Source organism: Microcebus murinus, chromosome 15 (genome assembly GCF_040939455.1).
Source record: "Microcebus murinus isolate Inina chromosome 15, M.murinus_Inina_mat1.0, whole genome shotgun sequence".
Classification (NCBI taxonomy): Eukaryota; Metazoa; Chordata; class Mammalia; order Primates; family Cheirogaleidae; genus Microcebus; species Microcebus murinus.
In genome coordinates, this window is record NC_134118.1 from 70,225,301 (window position 1) to 70,247,452 (window position 22,152).

At 35.4% G+C, this 22,152-nt stretch overlaps 1 long non-coding RNA gene across 1 annotated transcript; it reads right to left on the bottom strand.

Moving 5' to 3' along the window:
• Window positions 1-382: 382 nt before the first annotated feature.
• Window positions 383-1,682, bottom strand: LOC142876412 (uncharacterized). Its single transcript, XR_012923313.1, has 2 exons — window positions 1,555-1,682; window positions 383-575 (listed from the first exon to the last, which is right to left on the bottom strand). It is a non-coding gene; the product is annotated as an uncharacterized LOC142876412 (long non-coding RNA).
• Window positions 1,683-22,152: the final 20,470 nt, after the last annotated feature.

Consider the following 22,152-nt stretch of genomic DNA (forward strand, 5'->3'; position numbering starts at 1 on the left):
TAGCCTGGGCAACAGAGCAACACTCTTTCTCAGGAAAAAAAAAAAAAAATTAGTGTACCAATATTTAATTATTAAAAAAATAAATAATTTCAAAACTTTCAAGTAAGTATATTTAATGTTGTCTTTAGGGATGTCCACAGTTCTTTAAGCAGTTCTATTAACATAAATAGGAGAAAGATCAACATAAATAATAAAATTCAATCAGTTATTTTTACATAATGTAAGTTTGTAGAGCTCACTCAAGAGCTTTTGTTTTTACTATGTACACCCTTTGCAATAGGCCATTGGTTTATTCTAATTTAGAAAACGTCCCAGGAACTCTTAATGCAATGACCTAAAATTATCATTTGTAACACTAATCTGTAAACAATCCACTAAAGCATGTTTTCCCAAATTTTATTGAATCATAGGCAAGGAAATGTTGTCAGACCACTTATCTCAGACTTCTGCATTCAAGCAGGTCAGATATAACTATATTCATTTTCTCAAACACTTAGGCCAGTGAGGCAGAATAAAAAGGATATGAGACTGCTTTTTCTATAGAATTTGGAATCATCACCAGCCCAGCATAGCTCCTGTCAAGCAAGGTAATGATAAGACAATTCATAAATCTACAAACGCACAGAATGCTTAAACCCTTGTGGAGTTCAAGTTTATAAATTTCCCTACAGTTTAATTTATTTTGTTTTGCAACCCAGAAATATTATGAGTGCTAAAAGTGGCAATTATAATCACATGTTATTGAGTTTTGACTCTATTTTGTACCTTTTTTTTTATAATGAACTTGTTGGCTTTGTTAGTTTTCTCTAAAGGGTATTTCTGAAAGATTCAGTCTCTCTTAAAAACCTTGTTAAAGATATATATGTACATATTTAAAGCCAATATGACTTACTGACTTATTTTTTTATAATAATCAAACTTTTCACTAAATTTCATTCAAATCAATGGCTTTTGATTAACATATTTAAAAAGTCAGCTTAAAATTTTTTTGTTCCTTTTAATCTTTGCATGCAAAATAGCCTGGTTTTGGGGGGAGGGGGAGAGGAAAGATTATATTTTTATGATTTACTTATCACATAACACACACCTCTGTTACATCCAATACCATCTATTTTTTTTTTTCTGGAACAATTTTCCTTTTTGCTCAAAGCTTTCCTGGTGCAACCAGGTTAAAAATTTATACAGATGTGTCTGGCCGGCACACTGACGAGAATAACAATCTAGACTGTAGACACACATACACTTAGTGACCTTAAAAATAAAAATAAAACAGTGCCTCTCGAAATGGTCATATCTTCCAGTACAGTGGTAGTTCAGATATACAAATGTTGGCTGTTTGCTGCGCCTTGCAATAAACAGGTGTGTGACTCTAAAACTCAGGGATTATCCCATTAGGCACCATCGCGTGCAAAGCCCTGGGAGGCGCGCACACCCGAGTCTGGGACAGAGGGCTGCCAGGGTCCCTCCGACACGACGCCACAGCAGTTCAGGAGTCACCCTCTGCAAGGATGCGCTTGCTCGGGTCTCACACCCGAGGCCCCACCGGCTCCTTACCTGGAGGAGGAGGAGGTTGCAGCGGCGGACAGCGGAAGGTGCCGAAGCCGGCGCGGCCACAGAACGAGCCCCGCCCGCGCGCGGACCCGCCCCGCCGGCCCGCGGCTCCCAGGGGCGGGGCTGCCCGGCGGGCCCAGGGGGAGGAGGCCGCGAGCCCGTCTCTCCAGGTCCCGCCCCGGAGCGTCACATGACAGCCACTCCGGCCGGTGATTGGAGCGCCTGGGAGAGGGAGGGGGAAGAGGCTCGCGACCCCTGGAGACTCGGCTGAGGGAGAAGTGGTTACCTGGCAACGGGGAGTCTGTGCTGAAGACGCAGCCGCTGAGCGCTGAGGGAAGCTTCAGGCTGAAAGTGGTGGAAAACCGTGACCCACCAGCGTTCTCACCACCTAACACATTCCATACTGAGTCTGCACTGTCGAGGAAAATGAGTCAAATACACAACAAGTAAATCACCCTCCTCCATGAGGGGCTTGGAGGAGGGACTGGAGCCTCCTTCAGGCGCCAGGCTGCTCTAGGCTTGAGCCTTCGCCTGGAATGTGAGTTGAGTGCAGAGTGCTGTCTCTCCTGCACTCCGTCGTTGTCTCAAGGGCCCAAGTAGCTCTGTGGGAGACCTCTGTGGTAAGATGATTTGTTTCTATTAGTCAAGTTGTGTGTGGTTAATTTATCTGCCTTCACGGTGAGCAAAACTGACATTTCCCCTGTGGAATCTGATTGAATGGAAATGCTTAGTACCGTTATTCCTATTAAATTCTTCACATCTCTAAAATATCTTCACTATCAGTGACCTTTATCCAACACACTAGAGAAAATAAGCCTTTATATACTCGGGGGGAAAAAAGTGTATTTAATAAGATTTATCGAGCTTTAATGATATGCCAGGCTCTGAACAGTTAATAAATTAATGGTCTACCACCCCAACCAGAGAAAGTCCCTGGACATAGTTCCTACCCCAGTAGATTTTATTCCTCTTTTCTTCCAAAGTATTCTCTGCAGAGACCATTGCCTACCACGGCACTGAACATCCTGTTTGGCAAATTAAAATTTACTTAAAATTTGATTCTCCACATAAACAATAAACTTGTTAAGCGCTACGAACAGTTCTCACAACTCTGTTCCCTATATTCTAACAAAGTGCCTGATAAATAACAGGTCTTCATTGAATGGTTGAGAGATGGATAAATAAATTAGCACATAATCTACCAGATAAAGTATAAAGGATCAGTTAAATATAATTCAATGTGTTAAGTTCTAAAGTAGGGTTACATAAAAGTATTACGAGATGATTTCGGATGAGGGAGGGAGACATTTTTCTTCCAGAGTATTCAGGAAAGCTTTCATTAAGATTGACATTTGAGCAGGGACTGAACAAATAAATAGAATTGCACCTGATAGGAAAGGGGAAAAGACGTTCTAGTGAAGCAAGAACAGCGTGGTCGAAAGCTCAAAGTGGGGAAAATGAACAATTGATTTAACTAATTTTGACTTTTTGTCTCCTCTGGAATTGAATTATGAAGGATATAAAGGAAAATAGAAATTTGCAAAAGATTAAACTAGAAAAATAAGAAAACTGGGTTAGGAAAGATACAGAATTCCACATACAGGTTAGACTTTAATCTCTAAGTCAGGGGAAGACATTGACATTTACACAATGAGTGCTTTTTCTTAAAGGAAGATACTTTGGAATTGTCAGAGGTACATAAGGTGCCAAAAAATGAAAATCATGATCCCTTACGAGAAAAACTCAATAGTTTGTGGAAAAAAGATGCTGCTAGCCTGAATTCAGACAATGAAAATAAGAATGGTGAAGAAGAAGAAAGACCACAAGAAACATTTATGTGAAAATTGACTATAATTTTCATTTATGATTGATTTTGCTAGGTACAGTGCTCAATAATCAATAATGTGAATGAAAAGAAAAAATTGCTGAAGACAAAATGTCTAGGTTCGTCCATTGCTTGGATACAAAAATCTTTTCGATCTAGTTGGCTCATATTAATAGTTGCTCCAACTCTCCAGTTGATAAACATAAAATAGAATGAGACATCCAAAATTAACTTGTTGTGTACTCACAATTTAAAGATGAAAGTATTGAGGCCTGAAAAGGTATAGAGTTTGTCCATGGTTACATACATATATATGTGTATATATATATTAATATATATATTTTCAACCATATTAGTAGCAGGATTGATATCATTATTCCAGTCTCCCACTTCAGCACTCATTCCTTTACCACGATTTGGTCCATTAGTTTTGAACAGGAGATTAAAAGAATCACAATTATAGTTAGATCTAGAGAAAAAAATATAATTTCTAAAGAAAAGGTCTCTTTACTCTGATTTTCAGTCTTTCATTCAGCACGTATTTAATGTGATGTTCTCATCTCATAGGAAAAGAAATTCAGTCACTTTGACTGACTGACAGTTTCAGAGCAATCATTAGTTCTTAACACTCTCAGTACATGGAGTTCTTCATGATTAAATTTAAAAGCAGAGTGATTAGGGGAGCCAAACGATTCTATTCAATTCATCTCCAAGGCTAAGCAGGTTCTGTGAAAGCAGTGGCTTTGAAAATGTAGTTCAATGCAAGTTAATGTGGCAAATGCCTCTTTAGTGAGTATTCTGAATAAAAACCAACCAGGACAAACTTCTTAAATTTAAATTTTAGGAAAATTTAGCCAAAATAACTTTAGATTCACACAAATAAAAAGCCCTCACACTATTTTTAATGTAAAAATGGTAAGAGAGCAGAAACACGCATAATAACAGCAACAACAAAATTATCCAACTGATGTGCAGTAAATATATAGAGAACCAAATTTACTTAAAAATTTACTGTATGTGAAAACACTTTTAAAATTCAAATTGCTTTTAAATAAATATATAATCAAGTTCCACAATATTGACTAATGTAAATATATCAAAAATTAACATTTCTGTTATGGAATATAGTAAAGCAGTGTCAAAATGGCTTAAATTAATCAATAATTGCAGAAAATTTGAGGTATCTCTAGGTCAATATTGATCTAATTCTTATAGCTTTTTTTAAACCATAAAAATATTTAAACAGAAAAGCACAGATTTGTACAGTAAACATCTATATTTAGTAAAAATTGTTTCTGTCATATTTGTGTCATTTAAAAAAAAAAGATATTATACATAGAGTGAAATTGTCCTTTTTCTTTTTGTCATTGGATTACCCTCCTGTAAGGACCTAGATAGTAAATATTTTAGGCTTTGCAAGCCGTACAGTCTCTGTCACAACTACTAAGCTCCGTTGTGACAGGGCCTTTATGTAGTGGAAAGCAATCATGGACAATGCATAAATGAATGAATGTGGATGTGTAAAAAACTTTACTTACAAAAACAAGAGGCAAGCTGGATTTGACCTAGGGGCTATAGTTTGTCAATCTCTGGAATAAACTAAAGAAAATGATGGAGAAACTATTAATAATGCAATTCAACTGAAAAGCATGTCTATAACTGTTACATTATAAATAGTACAAAAAAATGAGAAACTGTTATTCCAATATTCAAAAACCATTATCCAATTCTGCAAAGAAGTTGCTGAGGTCAATGACAACAAATGAAGTTCCTATATATGCCTTCATCATTTCGTGTTTATCTTACTCATTAACATAAATGAAAATATCAGTCAACATTCATGTCAGCACTATACTCATTCATCAATTGCAACCATACGTTGGCTTCAAATACAAGAGTTTGGCAAAAATCAATGAAAGAATTCTGTGGAAATCAATTAACTATATGGAATATGAAATAAAGACTATGGCATATTGTATTACATATAAATTGCATGCAACACACTTTATATCAATGAAATTCATAATAAGCTTGTTTACATACATATATGTACACATTTTTTCCCAGAGAGCTGGTTGTTAAACATTTACTACCACATCACCAGAAAGTACTCAAATTTGTCTAAATATGTGACACAGGAATGCATTTTGAATCTAGTTGTTTCAAAACCATCTGTCTATGTTTCCACCTACTCTGTCTATTTATCTATCTACCTACCTATCTTTCATATCCTTAAAACTGTGCCACTCACCTGTTGGGGGAGCACCAACAGGTGCTGGGGGAGCACCAAGGATGGATCACTTCAGCTACTGGCTCTGAATCCATCACCATCACATTTTGTGCCAAAGCCATACTTCACTGTGTGTAAATTTTATCTCAGTAATTATTGTTTGACCTTGGCAAAAAATTAATTTTCACCAGTTGCTACTCAGATATCTCAATAGTATTTAATTAGCCCATCAGACTGAAGGAAAATTATGTGAATCCATTTCTTTAAAAAGCATGGAAAATGGTATTTGAGCAAATATTTGCATTGAATATTGAGAATTAATAGAAACAATGGCAAATTTAATTATTCTCATTTACTTGGGCAGCCATCTGAACTTACACTCTTAATTTTACCAAGTTCATCTTAAATAATAGTAGTGTATTTTCAGCTTATTATATCCCAAATAGAAGTATTTTTTGGTAAAAGGTATAGATAATTTTTATCTGAGGTAGATATTATGACTCCCTAAATGTAAAATCCTCCATTATGAGGATTTCAATTCATATATATGTGTGTGTATTTATATTACTATCTATGTGTTTAAATAAAATTGATTAAAACCTTATAAGTAGAATTGAAGAAGTATTAATATATACAATAGACTGAAATAGTTCAACAGCTAAGATAAAGCAAAGTTCCAATTTCTGGTTCTAGAAAATATGCCTTAGGCCCTTTTGCTATGCAAACAAGGCAAGATGCTGTTACTATGAATGGGAGTCCCATATGAAGCAATTTGCTGAAAATATTTCAGAAGACTTTGGGCCCCAAAGACAAAGATTTTGTTTGTTTGTTTGTTTACTTTAAGGATGACTGCCAGCACTTATTTTTAATACAAACTTTTAATCTTTTAGTGACATCAGGTTGAAGAGCAGTTATTTTTTCACATGTTTTAAAAAGGTTATTAAGATCATAAACAATAGTAAGTAAAAATCTGTCCTTCATAACATTCTTGTTCAGAGCATGGCTAAATTTCCCTTGGCTATGCTTTTTGAAAGCAGTTTGTAAAATTAAACCTCAGGAGATTTCTTCTGTGTTACTATAATCCCAACTCAGCCATTTTACCAAAAAGAAAATTTAAAAAAAACCCTGAATATGTACTTTATGTAATATGAAAGCAATATATGTTATACTGTTTTTCTGGATGGCAAAATGATAGACTGATGAATTTTAAGGCCTAGAAATATCTTTAAAGAAGCACCAGAGGTTAAATTAATAAAAACATCATGTTTTCTTGCATAGTGTCTTTCCATACTACCTTGTTCCTATGCCATCCTGATCCCACCACTAAATTTTATGTATTTATTATTTTTTAGGAACGAAAGAGAAATAAGAAAGTTAGCTGATCCAAATTCTCTTCTGTAGAAGTTATTATTGAAATTCTAAAAAACTCCTTTTTCAGAAGGAGAGCGTGGCCTGAGTAAGTAAATAAGCAAGTCACTCAGTGACTATCTAACATTTACCACTTAACATAAATTGCCTTGTTAAATGAATGTTACAAATTTTAACCTTACATTTGATAAGTTAATGCTTAAAGAGGTGGTTATATTTAGCTTTTGAAACCTTTATATTAAGTGATAATTTGTTTTTAAGTTGAAATGTAGAGGGTGATCATGGGGCAAGATCCTTGGGGATTAATTTATAAGTATTCTTTAACTCTTTAATTGCTAGAGCATTTTTGTATGGTTTTTGTTGTACAAAGGGACTTTTCCCTCTAGGTCATGAAACATGGTTACATTTTGAGGACTTTCGTGTTCAATCAATATGTCATTTCCATGGTTATAAGCATTTCACACGTATGTGAGGAAAATCAAACATAGTTCGAATGAATTAATTAAAAACCTCACAAATTTATATGGCATGTAAAGAAATATTTAAATGAATTTCAAATGGAGGAAAAAACAGTTTTTGGTGGGAAAGGGAACATGTCAGTTAAATCTTTACCAGACAGAAAAAAAATTACATATCATTTATGTACAATTTAGAAAGTGCGAGAACAGCTTAAAGACAATGTATAGGGCTGGAATCAGATAGCCAGCAGGGTGCGCTGTGGTCAAGGCATAGAATTCCATTGCCTGTTCGACAGATAACGGTGGTGATACGTGGGGGCTCTAGCTTTGGAACACGTAGCATGCGCATTGAGGTGGCAAATAGGTAGACTTTAAATTTAATTGACTTGATTGGTTCCTAACAAATATAGCATGTAGGTTCACTAGGGGGGAAAAAGTTAATCTCAAGGTATAAGATTGAAATAGCATTTGAGGTTTAGCTTAAAATAGCATATTGGCATGATTGTAAACTATTATAGAATCATCTAATAGCTATCCAGGCATTAAGGAGGATTTTGGTCTATTTGTTTATTACTGCTATTCCAAAATATTTATTATCAAATTTATAGTGGTTCCTAGATGAGATTGAGGAGGGAGGGGGGAGAGGGATGAGGGAGCAGAGAGGATTGCATTATGGTTACTCTCTATATAATGGGGAAAATATCAACCCTTAATAAAATATTGTGGTGACTCTTTGCTTGGTTAAGGTACAGAGTGTACTGTACTCTTTGCTTGGTTAAGGTACTTCAAGAATAAGATTTCTGATAATATCTGAAATACTGCATAGATTTTCTTGGCAGGACAATCCTAACTTTCCTAGTGATTTTTAGGTAGTAACTCTTATTGCCAGTAGATGACACTATTGCATCCTTAGTAGATGTAAATGCAGCCATTGATTTCTATTTGTAGACATGAAGGCCATGCCAGTTCTCTTAGGCCAGGTTTGATTCCTAGCCTGGAATCCTGTTTCATAAACTTCTTCTCAGTTCTAATCAGTTACAACTTGTTGCTTGTCCATCTCTGAAATGGTAATCGCGACTGTGACAGCCGTAATTCCACCTTGTTATTGGAGCCAAACCATGCTAGTATCAATATGCCTTTTGTTACCATCGAATGCAAAACCACTTACAAACTTAAAAGTTTTATAGGGTTAGGGTTTTGCTTCATGGATACACTGAAATGCCTAATCTTGTTACTCCTTCCTCAGTAATGACTGTCTTGTAAAACTCCCTCCTTCTTCCAGATTCTGCCATTAGACTCTGCACCTGGGGGTCCCCTCATCCAGAGGGTCTACCCTTTACCCACAAAAGTTATTTTCATCCCAGGATCCACTTTCTTGCTAGAAGAACATTGCCATAAGTTAGAAATAGCTCTCCTAAATAAAACACCATCTTGTTGAAGTGCAAGGGCAGAGGGAGGAGGGAGAATTTGGGGAGGGGCTGCAATGGCAGAGTTGGTGTGCTACTGTGGACTTCGGCATTCCAAGACCATCATGATGATATCAGCAGACATAAGATATGCAGGCCTGTTCCCTTCTAGGTCTCCCAGTACTGTTTGTAGGCATGCTCCTTTCTTGAGATTGCCAAATGGGTAACTGAGAAATTAAACACAGACATACAGCATGCATATTTGGAAGATATATTCACATCTCTGAAAACAAATGGCAATTAGCACAGTCAGCAGAGTGTAAATAGAGGTTGCAAACTAATCAGGCCATTTCTGACCAATATTTGTATTGTATTCGGCTCATAGGCTTACATGATTTGTTTAAAAATGAGCCAACACTTAAAAATCAGGAGATTTCACTGTAAAACTTCATTATTCCAGCATTTTGACACAACCACGAGCACTGGCAACATGGGCCCTTAATCCTGATGGCAGAAATCAGCCAGAGCTGAGAATTTATTGACCCTCTGGATGATTCAGTGAACCCTCTTTGCCAGTCACTGCTCCTCCCTTTCTTTTCACACCCTACTACCTTAACCTATTTATAATACTTGCTTGGCAACTGTGGACATTTAGGTTTGCAAGCCCTCATCTAAACCATGAAGGAGAAAAATTATTTTTTTTCCAAACTGTAAGGCCTCTTGTCTCATAATCCCAATAGACTTGATAATTTACACTGTGTATTTTGGAAAGTACCATTGGCTCTTTTCCTTTATTCCCTGCTCTGATTTCTACAAACTGGACCTCTGTTTCAGTTTTCATGTGATGCTTTGACATAATGAGTTGGTGTCTTGGCATGGTTGCAAAAATCCCAGCCATTGTCAGAAGTGACAGTCCCCTAAGTCAGTGGCCTTGAACAAATGTTTTCTCTTCCCCTTGTCATGTGACTGTTACCAACGTCCTTTTACTGTAAAACTAAAATATAAGCCCCCTGCTGAGCACTTGTGACATATTTCACAAAGTTTTTCTCGTAGCTACATAAACATCCTGTGGATGTTGGAGCAGAAGTGAAAAGGGAATGTTTTATCTTGTGGTTATACAACCATAGGTTTCTGTGATCTTGGATAAATTAACCAACATTTTTAATGATCAGCCTTCTCATCTACAAAGTGATATATCACAATTTACTTATCCTTGTATTCAGAAGTAAACAGACTTTTAGAAGACTGGCCCCCTGCAAGACTTGTGAGAATCATTCTGAGGAAGGAAAGTTTAAGCCCTCCAGCCTTGGCCTAATAATAATACCATTTGTCAAAAAGGAGGAATGACTGTCATTGTGGAATCTTAAGTAATTTGAGTACCTGTTTCACTCACGGAAGGAGAATTCAAGGAAGAGAGAGAAACAAGTAAAACCTAAGATATGAAAAATTAATAGTCCCTGTAAGAATTGTGGGCTTTACCTGCTTTGCACTTGGGGGGAAAGAGAGAGAGAGACTGACTGACTTTATCTTTTACTCTGGAATGTTAACAAATCCTCTCTTGGGGGACGATGGAAGTTCTTTGCCCTGGAATGTAAGCAGTTGACCTCTGGAGAAGTAAGAAAGCTGTCCTCAGACTTTACTATTCATAAAATGTGAGCAATTGCCTCTGGGGGAGAGGAGACACCCTCTATCTTCACAATGTGTCAATTTCCGTTGCTCAAAAGATCCTGACCATGTAGGAACATGAAGAAATCCAGGGAAGATTGTCGTGCCACAATCAAGACCTTCACAGCTTCTAAAATCTCCATGTCAAGCATCCCACATTCTAATCACTCACGCCTGTTTTTCGAGCTCACTTATTCTAGTACCTGGACTTCGACAATTCTTATCTTCTTTCAGGTGTCTAATTCACTTGGATGTCTGTTTGTTTTGTGTATATTTTTAGAGGTTGGTTTTTTTTGCAATTATTCAATCTATTATCTGCTATCTTCCCCTTCCCTTTCAAAACAGCTTAAATACAATGTCTTATCATCATCATTTCTCACTTATAAATATCTCAAATTTCATTGTTCCTCTCTCCATCCTGAAAATACTTCAATCCAGCCCTCTCTTTGCCTGCATTCAAGTGTTTGAATGTTGTTGGGGGAAAAAGATCACACAATTGAACTTACTCATTTCACTTTAATTTATGATGGCAAATTTTACATAAACTTTATAAATTTTTTATTTTACATAAAAATTTTATAAATAAATGTAGTATTCCCCCACAAAACTGTAAGCTTCTCTAGGATCTGGACATTTCGTATTTGCAATTCTAGAAATTGTTTTCCAGAATTTAATCACTCCCTATCTATCTACCAGTGAGACCACATTTACCCCACATGGGATGGTTAATTTTAGATGTCAACTTGAATGGATTATATATATATGTATACATATATATATATGTATATATATATATCAGGTAAAGCAGTATTTCTGGGTGTGTCTGTAAGGGTATTCATAGAGGAGTTTGGCATGTGAATTGGTAGACCTAATAGGGAAGATCTACCTTCAATGGTTAGGGTTAGGGTTAGGGTTAGGGTTAAGGTTAGGGTTAGGGTTAGGGTTAGGGCAGGCACCATCCAATGGGGCTGGGAGCCCAGATAGAATAAAAAGGCAGAGGAAAGGCAATCTGTCTCTCTTTTTCTCTCTCTCTCCCCCAACCCTACTTTCTATAGTTGGGACCCCATTCTGCTCCTACTCTTGGACATCAGACTACAGGTTTTTCAGACTTTGGACTCCAGGACTTGCACCAGCAGCCCTATGGGTTCTAAAGCTTTTGGCCTGGAACTGATAGTTCCACCTATAGCTTCACTGGTCTGAGGTCTTCAGACTCAGACTGAGCCATGCTATGAGCCTCTTTGATTCTCTAGCTTGCTGATAGCCTATATTGGTATCTCTCAGTCTCTATAATCTCCTGAGAACAAATCTCCTTCTCTCACTCTCCCCTATTGGTTCTGTCTCTCTATAGAACCCTGACTAATACACCATTGCAAGGTTCCCAAGTCTAGATGGTTCTATTTTCAGGGAAGCTGAAGTTTAATTTTCTTAGTAGAAAATCCGTATTTTAAATTATGAAGCAATAGTGAGGATCCCAAAGAGCTTGTGTTTGTGTGGCTTCTATTTATTGCAATTTATGGTATTAGAAATTAAACTGAAAATTAAAAAAAATTACTTATCAATTTATATTAAAAAACAACACTAATGAACCAATTACACATAAACATAAATATTTACTATGAAAAATAGCTATATTTGCCAAAATAAAAAATTTAGTGAGAAGAATCACATTATTTACCAGTTTTGAAATCTCTCTAATGAATGGCTTAATAGGAAGTGAACTACTGGGTTGCAGTATCTCCTCCCCACTAGGAAAATATTGGGAAAGAATAACAGAAGACAAAACAGATAAATAATATCTTAGTATTTTCATGTGAAAATTTTGAAGTTATGGAAATTATCTCCAGAATCCCAGAAATTCGTGGGTCCCACTTTGCACACGACTGGTCTACTCTGTGGACTTTTCATGTTGGAAGGCCACATTAATTTAGCTATAATCAAATAAGGCTGCAATCATGAAACTTTAATTAGATATACTTTAAAATGTACATTATGTTGTAAAAAATCTAACTACTATGTACTTAATAATTTCAAAAAATGAAAACTATTTGTTAATTTTAAAGTTAACCTTTTGATGACTTAATTTTGTCTGGTTTTTGTTGGAAAGTATTGGAATATTTGGCTGCAGCATAGAGGTCTCCAGTTTCAGTTGATTGTTTAGATGGGGATCAGTCATTTGTGACCGTAAGGGCATCTTGATTTGGGTTAGGTAGGAGAATGTAGATTCGCAGCAATAAGTGGTTGAAAAGCAAGAAAGCATTTTTTGGGCATGTTGCCGAAGGCGTGGGTATTCTGGATTTTGCTATATTTCAATTGATCTTTCTTAGCATCAAACAATGACTTTAAAATGTCATCTACTGAGAGCCCAATCAATTCCATCTGTAGTTTTTTAGATGCCTTGGTAATATCAACTAGGTGAGGCTGAAATGCTAATTTGAGTGATGTGATGTGATGTCATGATTCTCAAAGTCAGTGAACCTTCCATTATATTTTCCAATTAATAGGTCTATAACAGCTGAGTATTCTTCAAATGATTTGCATATATCATCCTGCTCATCAATGACCTTTGCTAACTGGGGAAAATATTCATCCCAGAAGTGTTTTTAAAAAAAGATAGCTTTTTTTGAAATGCTTGGATTTTTTTGGCCACATATCCTATATAGACTTAGTTTTACCTTACAAATAAATATTAAAGTCATTTTGATTTGACATGATATTACACAGAAATGCTGCATTCCTATAGAAATCTTCTTTCAATAATTCACATTGCTGAATCTGTTCTTCATAAAATTTAACTATCTGTTCTCAAAGAGATAAAATTTTGGGCAACGCCTGTCCCTGCAATAGTCAATACACGTTAGAATTACAAGGCAAATCCACACTGAATACTTCATTGTTCAACTTTAGCATGCTACGAAACTGACCATGCCATGTTGCATTTGCATTTGCAGGAATACAATTAACAATGCTTATAACTTGTTGCAAAGTGTCATTTGTAATAGTAGCTTTAGCACAGAGATTTTGCTGATGCAAGATACAATGAAAGGAAATGAGAGCATAGGGATTTGTTAATAGTTTTTTTTTTTTATCTGTGCAATAAACCCTTTATGTTTTCCTGCCATGGAAGGTGCACCGTCTCCTTCCTGGTAAATTAGACTAAATTTACCAAATTTGGTCTAACTTCTCGACATTTATCTTGAAAGTTGAAGACATTTAGTTCCCGTGTTCTATTCACAAGAGTGCCGAAAGCAAGCAAGTCTTTGTAGCAAAGAAAATCTTCTGTTAATACCCCAATGAAGTATAAAACATGTGCCGAGTCAGCAGTATCAGTTGATTCATCCAAAGTGATTGAATAATATATGTTTTCCTTTTGAAGTATTGAATGAAGTTGTTCTGTGAAATTGAAGGCTAATCCATGCTGCCTATCAGTTATGGTTCTCCTTGAAAGAGGCAGTTGTTTATACTTTGGAACATTATCGGGGTCTAAGCATCCTACAACTTCAACAATGCATTCTTTCACAATTTCAACATCACTGAATGGCATCCCTTTTTCCCCCTGAGTATATTAGCTACTTTATAAGTTGCTTCAGTGGCATTATTTCCAGGCCTTATTGCTGCTTGAAAGAATTGTATTTGCTTTTGCTTTTCATCTTTTAATTTCTGCATTACAACCTTTTGAGCCTATCCCTCTAATTTAAAATATTTGTGGTCCTTAAGAGTGTTATAATGCTGATGATCATTGAATTTCTTTCATGTTAATATTGTAGTATCAGAAAGCAAGCAAATCATCTTAACTTTAGCAGAAGCAAGATAATATTGCAATTCCCAATCCTCACTAAAAAGTCTTCAGTGTTCTCTTGGTCTTTTTTGAAATGATGGGCTGTTAGACAGAATTAAAAAAATACCGTTGAGCTGTTCAATTATTCATAAATTCCACTTCAAACAGAAACACAGTGCACTGTTGTCAAAAACTGATAACAGACTGGCATACTCCACCCCATAAACTCTTGCCAACCAGCCTCATGCAGTAGTGGTGTCAGTCAGGCAGGGGAAGTTAGAACTAAATCATGAGTTTAGCAGCCTTCAATTTAACCCTTATGCTTTACTAATGCTTTAATTGTGCCAGTCAATCTGAGAGAATTATTTTCTTCAAACTTATTTTATTCTTTGATATTTTAAAAACATCCATTTAAAAAATATAAAAGATGAACAAAAATATATTAAGAAAAATAATTTGTTCTGTAAAATTTGGATTTAGTCAAAAGTCTGCACTTAAGGACTTAGAAGGCCACACATGGCCTTAAGGCTGCAGGTTCACCACCCTGTTGTAGACTCATCCCATCACCACTGTCAACCCAACTCTTAGACCTGATCCCCAGAATGGGCCACCAAATTCCTGCCCACTTCCAATGGAAGGCCTGCAGAGGTAGGGAATACAAAATATTACTTCTTCAGCTCTTCTCTGTGAGTTTGAAGAAGTCTCAAGGTAGGTGCAGAGGCTAGTTGCATGGTTAGAATGGATAAAACACTATGTCTCCAGATTTCCTTTTCATGGAGACATATACCCGTATACAATACAGCGTATGGTGACTCCCCCTAGCCACAACATAACTGAACAAGACTAAGGTAAACTGTCAAGTCCCAGAGTGGGTGGAGTAGAGCTCCCATGTAGTGAAAATAGACCACAGATGAAGTCAGACTCAGAGAGTGTAGCAGCAGCAAATGAAGAAGTGGGGTGCTAGGAGAATTGCGACCTAAAAAAGGAAAGAGATATCATAGATAAAGTGGCCACCTATGAGGACAGAATCCAGGGAGGATCCACTTGCACTTGCCTCCTAGTTTAGTCACACTTCTCCGTGGTACTGAGGAACTTCAGTAGATGGGTCAATCCTAATTAGACAACAGTCTCTGTAAAGATCCAAAGCTGACTTAGAGCTCACTCAGCTCAGTTTTAGTCTTAACTTTTCCTTTGCAGGCCTAATAATGAGATAATTTATACCTCAAGACTGAAATCTCAAAGGTGATAGCACTTGGACTTAGATCAATGGAAACAAATAATGAGCAAGTTTGAGAGTTTGGATTGAGGCTCTTGCTCAAAGGTACAGAATCTACATCTGGTTAATTATTTCCAAAGGGAAAAATATTTTCAGAGATTCATTTTGTAAGTAATAAATATGGCCTCTTTAACTTCTCCACCAACACCTGGAGAGGGATGAATTGAAAAGTGTGAAAAGGTTAAAGTCTGGAGTGACATGGTTGTTTTAGAAAAAAGAAAATGGTCTTCAGGTCATAGACCTATGTTTAGTTTCCAGGTTGCCACTTTCTAGTCTTGTGATACAAGAAACTTACTTAATTTCTTTGAGCTAAAGTATCTTAATTTGTAAAGTATGAAAATAGAACCTACGTTACAGAATTATTTTAAGGATTAAATGAGAAAAGGATGTACAAGTGCTAGAATATGACTAGTATATAAAAGGCAATAAAAAAATAATCACAAGTGACTATAATTAACAATAATTTATTATGTATTTCAAAATAAATGAGTGGTATTAGAATGTTTCTTTTCTTTCTTTCTTTTTTTTTTTTTTTGAGACAGAGTCTCACTTTGTTGCCCAGGCTAGAGTAAGTGCCGTGGCGTCAGCTTAGCTCACAGCAACTTCAAACTCCTGGGCTCAAGCGATCCTCCTGCCTCAGCCTCCCGAGTAGCTGGGACTACAGGTATGCGCCACCATGCCCAGTGAATTTTTTCTCTATATATATTAGTTGGCCAATTAATTTCTTTCTATTTATAGTAGAGACGGGGTCTCGATCTTGCTCAAGTTGGTTTCAAACTCCTGTGCTCAAACAATCCGCCCGCCTTGGCCTCCCAGAGAGCTAGGATTACAGGTGTGAGCCACTGCGCCCGGCTAGAATGTTTCTAATACAAAGAAATGATAGGTGCTTGAGATGATGGTATCCCGATTACCCTAATTTTATCATTACACATTACATGCTTGTGTCACAATGTCACATGTACCCCATAAATATGTACAACTATTATGTACCCATAATCATTAAAAATTAAAAATTAAAAAATAAATAATCAATATTATGATTATAACTTAATAGTATATACTTTCTAAAACTGACTTTTACTTCTAAAGGGTGGACGAAATACCTTTTGTATGTAACTCAAGTTTAGTAAGGGATAAATAATTTCTTTGTTACCAAGTAAGAGCAAATTTTTTGAGAAAAAAGTAAAATAAGGTCACAGTAATATATTGTTCTGTTCAATACTGTGTGTGTTTTTATTCTTAAGCTAATATCACGTACACCCTTTTCAGAGAATTTAAATAGAAAATCTTATAACCAATGTTTCTGAAGCAAGGGCTACTTGTATCAAATTAACAAGAAACTTGTTAAAAATTCAGCTTCCTATGTCTTCTGAATCAGAAATCTGTGTTGCCCAGATGTCTAAATTAAAAAAAAAAAAAATCTCGCTAAACACAAAAGTGTAGGAGTCACTGCAATAGAGTGAACAACTGCTCTTGGTTAGCCCAGCACTTTCCAGGTTCCAGTTCTGAAAAGATCCACCTCCCTATCCTTGGAATTCCCTCAGTCCCAGGAAAACCAGGATGGTTAGTCATCCTACAAGTAAAATACATTACCATGATCTAGCTACTTAACAAAACAACATAATGTTTGCAAGGCCTTAGCATTTTAATTAAGCATTTTGGTAAACAAGAAAGAAATAGATTTAAGTAACAATTTGACTAATATGTTTGTAGGGAATTAAGGCCAGTTTGCTGTGTCAATTAATCCATTCCTGTGGTTAGGCTGACCTCTGGTGGGAATGTGCTTTTAACTACAATGATCTGAAAACAGTTCAAGGGAATTGGATTTTTTCTTTTTTTTTTCTTTTTCATTTTTTAAATTTCCTTTTCTATTAGGAATGAAATGTGCTTCTCCTTTGATATTAAACCTATGGAGGAGGCTTTCTGTAATTATGTTGTAGATGTACTTTATCATGCATGCTATGGGCCCGTGCTATGTAATCACATAGTAGAGAAACTATCACCCACTGGTGCTACCGGCACCCACATTTTCAGTTATTAGTAAGGAGAATCTTCTTTACTATGAAATCTGTAAGCAGACAGGTAATTTAAAATTGAGTCTTTAAGCACTAATCTTCTCATCTGGTGTGTCCTTGGCTTTAACATACCTTTTCTCCCAGGCTTCCATGTATGTTTTTCCTTTGCTTCCTTCAGATCTCTGATCACATGTTACCTTATCAAAGTGTCCTTCCTGGACACACTATTTATCAATAGAATAGCAACCCTTTCCCTGATAGTTTGTTATCCTTATCCTGCTTCAATCCCACGTAGAGTAGTCAGCAACATCTGGTATCCATCCATCTGTGTATCTGTCATCTATCTATCTATCCATACATCTATCAGTCATCTACCTTAGTATCTATTTGCCACTCTTCTCACAAGAATAGAAAGGCAGAGACAGACTTTGAAATACAGGGACTTCATCATCTTACTACCTCTTACTGAATCTCTTTAAAAAGAGTAGGAAATCAATGTGTATTTCCTGTCTTTCAATTATTCAAAATCAAAACACCATAATAAAGTTAAATAGATTTTTTCCCTATCTCATAATCCATAGATATGTTTTTTGTCATTTGAATGAAATTTCTCTTTATAGAACTATCCTCTATATTCCTCACCACCAATTATGTTGATTGTTTAGTGCCACACTCATGAAGAAAAAACTGCTTTTCAGTCCACTGACATTTTATCTTTTTTAAATGTGATGTGAATCATAGTAATATAAAATTTATGTATAGCTAAGACTTTAACCAAGAATCATAAAATAACTTTTAAATGGTTCTGTGTCATTTGAAGTTATAAGCACTAAAGCTGGCACAATTTTATTTTGAATCAAAAGACTGTAGACCCATTTAGAGCATACTAATTCCAAATTATCAGCAATTCTAACAATCATTTTAATTATCAAACTCTGGCTCATTTGAAGTACTCAGAAATGGGGAAAGCTGGAAGAATCAGTAAATTGTACATCATATATAAGAAAAATCACAGGAACCAAACCTCCTATAGGACTGCAGAGAACAAGAAATAATGGTTGGTCCTAAATCTGCTATTAAGCCAAATAATGTCTCTTGGAGATATTTTAATCAACAATTGTTAGAACTTATTTTAATGGAACAAGCTTGACTATCAGCATAATAGAAAATCTCATATTTTAATAAAGATGTGTAAATGAGGCAATATTTATTTTTTCATACTATTTTTTAAATGTTTGTGTACAGATTTGTATTAATACTTGCTGTTGTTATGTTTTAGGAATACATTTTACCTCACTCAATTGGAAAGTTCGTTAAGAACAATGACAAAGGTCAGTCTTCTTTTGTACTATCAGGGCTCTGAATTTAACTTTGTTGATAAAAGTGGGTTTTTGTTGTTGTATTTTTCAGTGTTGTTTTTATTTTTCTTTTACAAATCAAGTTGTAGCATAATTGCAGAGCAGTAAAAGATTCTTTTCTCTTTCATCCATTGATACTAAATCAATTTTAAAACGTTTTAGTAGCCTAAAATATTAATAGGCACATATGTTTTGCCATTCAAAATATATTTATCTTGGCCAGGCTCAGTGGCTCACACCTGTAATCCTAGCACTCGAGAGGCCGAGGCAGGCAGATCGCTCAAGGTCAGGAGTTCGAAACCAGCCTGAGCAAGAGCGAGACCCTGTCTCTACTAAAAATAGAAAGAAATTAATTGGCCAACTAAAAATATACAGAAAAAATTAGCCTGGCATGGTGGCACCTGCCTGTAGTCCTAGCTACTTGGGAGGCTGAGGCAGAAGGATCGCTTGAGCCCAGGAGTTTCAGGTTGCTGTGATCTAGGCTATCACCATGGCACTCTAGCTCAGGCAACAGAGTGAGACTCTGTCTGAAAAAAAAAATGTATATATATATATATATATATATATATATATATATATATATATTTATCTCACAGAGATTAACAATAATGCTCTTTTTTATTCTAGCTATTTGCCACTACCCATATCAAAAACTACCTGGTGGTTAGACATGAGGACATGCAAACAGAATTTAGAGTAATCCATGGCACATGCTTTCAATATTGGACAGAACGATTTTTCTTGTCAATATGCTTTGATTACGCAGACCGGAGCTATAGAATTTTGGATTGATTGAAACCACATCTGAGAAGATCATAACATCTGATAGCACTTGAAAAAAAGATAAAAATAGTGCTTAAAATTTTTTCAACTTTTTACTTTGACATAATTTCAGATTGATGGGCAAGTTGCAAGAATATTAAAAGGAACTTGTATATACTTTTATCCAGATTCCCCAAATATTAACATTTGTCACCTTTGTTATACTTTATTGCTCTTTCTCATATACATTACATATACACACAGCGTATAAAATTTTCTTTTACATATTTTTTCATCTGTTGAGGCTAAGTAGCAGACATGATGCATCTTTACTCCTAAACATTTCAATGACTATTACATAAAAACAAAGACATTCTCTTTATAACTAAAGTACAATTATCAAAATCAGGAAATTAACATTGATAATATCATCTAATCTACAAACATTCAAATTTTTCCAGTTGTCCCAGTAATATCGTTTATAGCAAAAAAATGTCATGGATCACACATTGCTCTCAGTTGTATGTCTTTTTGGTCTACCAGTATATGTCTGGAACATTCATCAAGGGTTTTTTGTTGTTGTTGTTTTCATAACCTTCAAACTTTTTGAAGAATATACAGTAGGCCAGTTATTTGAAGAATGTCCTTAAACTTGCATGCAGGAGGCACTTCGACATGATTCGGTTTATGCATTTTGGACAGGCATATTGCAGAAGCATGTTGTATTCCACATGCATCATAGCAGGAGGCAGGTGATGTCAGTTTGTCTGTTAAATAGTGATATTAACTCTAATCACTTTATTAAGGTGATATCTGCCATTGTCCTCATGTAAAGCTATATTTCCTTTGTAATTAGTAAGAACATTATGAGAGATCATTTGAAACTAAGGTATGTAAATACTTATTAGACTTTCATCCACTAGTTTTAGCATCTGCTGATGATTCTTTTGGAATCCATTATTAATATGATGGTTGCCAAATGGTGATTATCTAATTTGATAGTAATTCTGCTTTAATCAGAAGTAAAATATATTCTATAATTCTTTTTATCTTTCATAGCTTAATTATTTTCTTAATGGATTTTTATGTTACCATTTTTTTTCCAATTACTACTTTTATCTAAAAGTTCTCTAAAATTTGCATTGGTCATTTGGTAAAAAGCTACTGATTTTATAGTTCATTTCCTTCTTATAATAAGTAATTATTTGCATTAGTCATAGTATTTCGATAATTTTAAAAGTAATGATGCTGAACCTTTTAAGAGTATGACTTTTTTTTTTATATGTGGAATGAGATATTCTTAAGACAGATGAATGTTTTACATTCACTGACTTGGGGTTAGAATCTTCACAAAAGCTTAAATTCACCAGGTATGGGACAATTTTTTGGCAGTACTCTTATATCAGCAGCAGAGAGCAGTAGCTAAAGAAAGACTTTTAAAAATCATAAATGATGTTCATTTTAACTCACCTCTTTTTCTTAATTATATGGCACCACATGGGTGGTATTATGTGATACAGCAAAGAGTTTTCTGTAACTTGCATATTATGAATCTTAGTTTAAAGAAAATGTCACTTTAACAGCAATACTACTATGCAAAATAATTTTAAAATTATATATTATTGGGTAGTCTTCACAATGGCAGCTTTTAAATTTACCAACCTGAGTAGACATACAAACTAAAATGCTATTCTGCTTTTATCCTAGAGATTTTTCTTTACATAGACATATAATATGGGAATATGATGGGTGAAGATAATGTTTACCAATTCACAAACATTACCTTTAAATTTATATATACTTTATCTCTGGATATTAAAATGTGAGAATTGCTTAAATTTTAGTGACCCAGTTAAAAGAAATTGAAAAGGTTTTCATCTTTTAAAAATTATATAAATTGGTGATAGTACAAAGAGAATTTGAAAATTATTTTTGATAAAATTGGGAAAAATTCTACTGTGGAACTCTTGAGTGATATTTCTTGGTGGTTTGCTGTTAATCAAGTATAACAACCATTTTATTATTAACACTATCATTAAATAATGCCCATATGAATGTTTGATTAGCACTTTCAGACCTATACGTTTTGAATCTGTAATTCAGAGATCTGTAACTAACTATTGTACTTTTGTATCTATACCTTGTTGTTACCATAAATGTGTGCTTCATATAAACTCATCAGATAATGATTTTTTTTTTTTTGAGACAGAGTATCACTCTGTTGCCCCGGCTAGAGTGCTGTGGCATCAGCCTAGCTCACAGCAACCTCAAACTTCTGGGCTCAAGAGATCCTCCTGCCTCAGTCTCCCAAGTAGATGGGACTACAGGAATGCGCCACCATGCTCGGCTAATTTTTTCTATATATATTTTTGGTTGGCCAATTAATTTCTTTCTATTTTTTAGTAGAGACGGTGTCTTGCTCTTGCTCAGGCTGGTTTAGAACTCCTGGCGTCCAGCGATCTG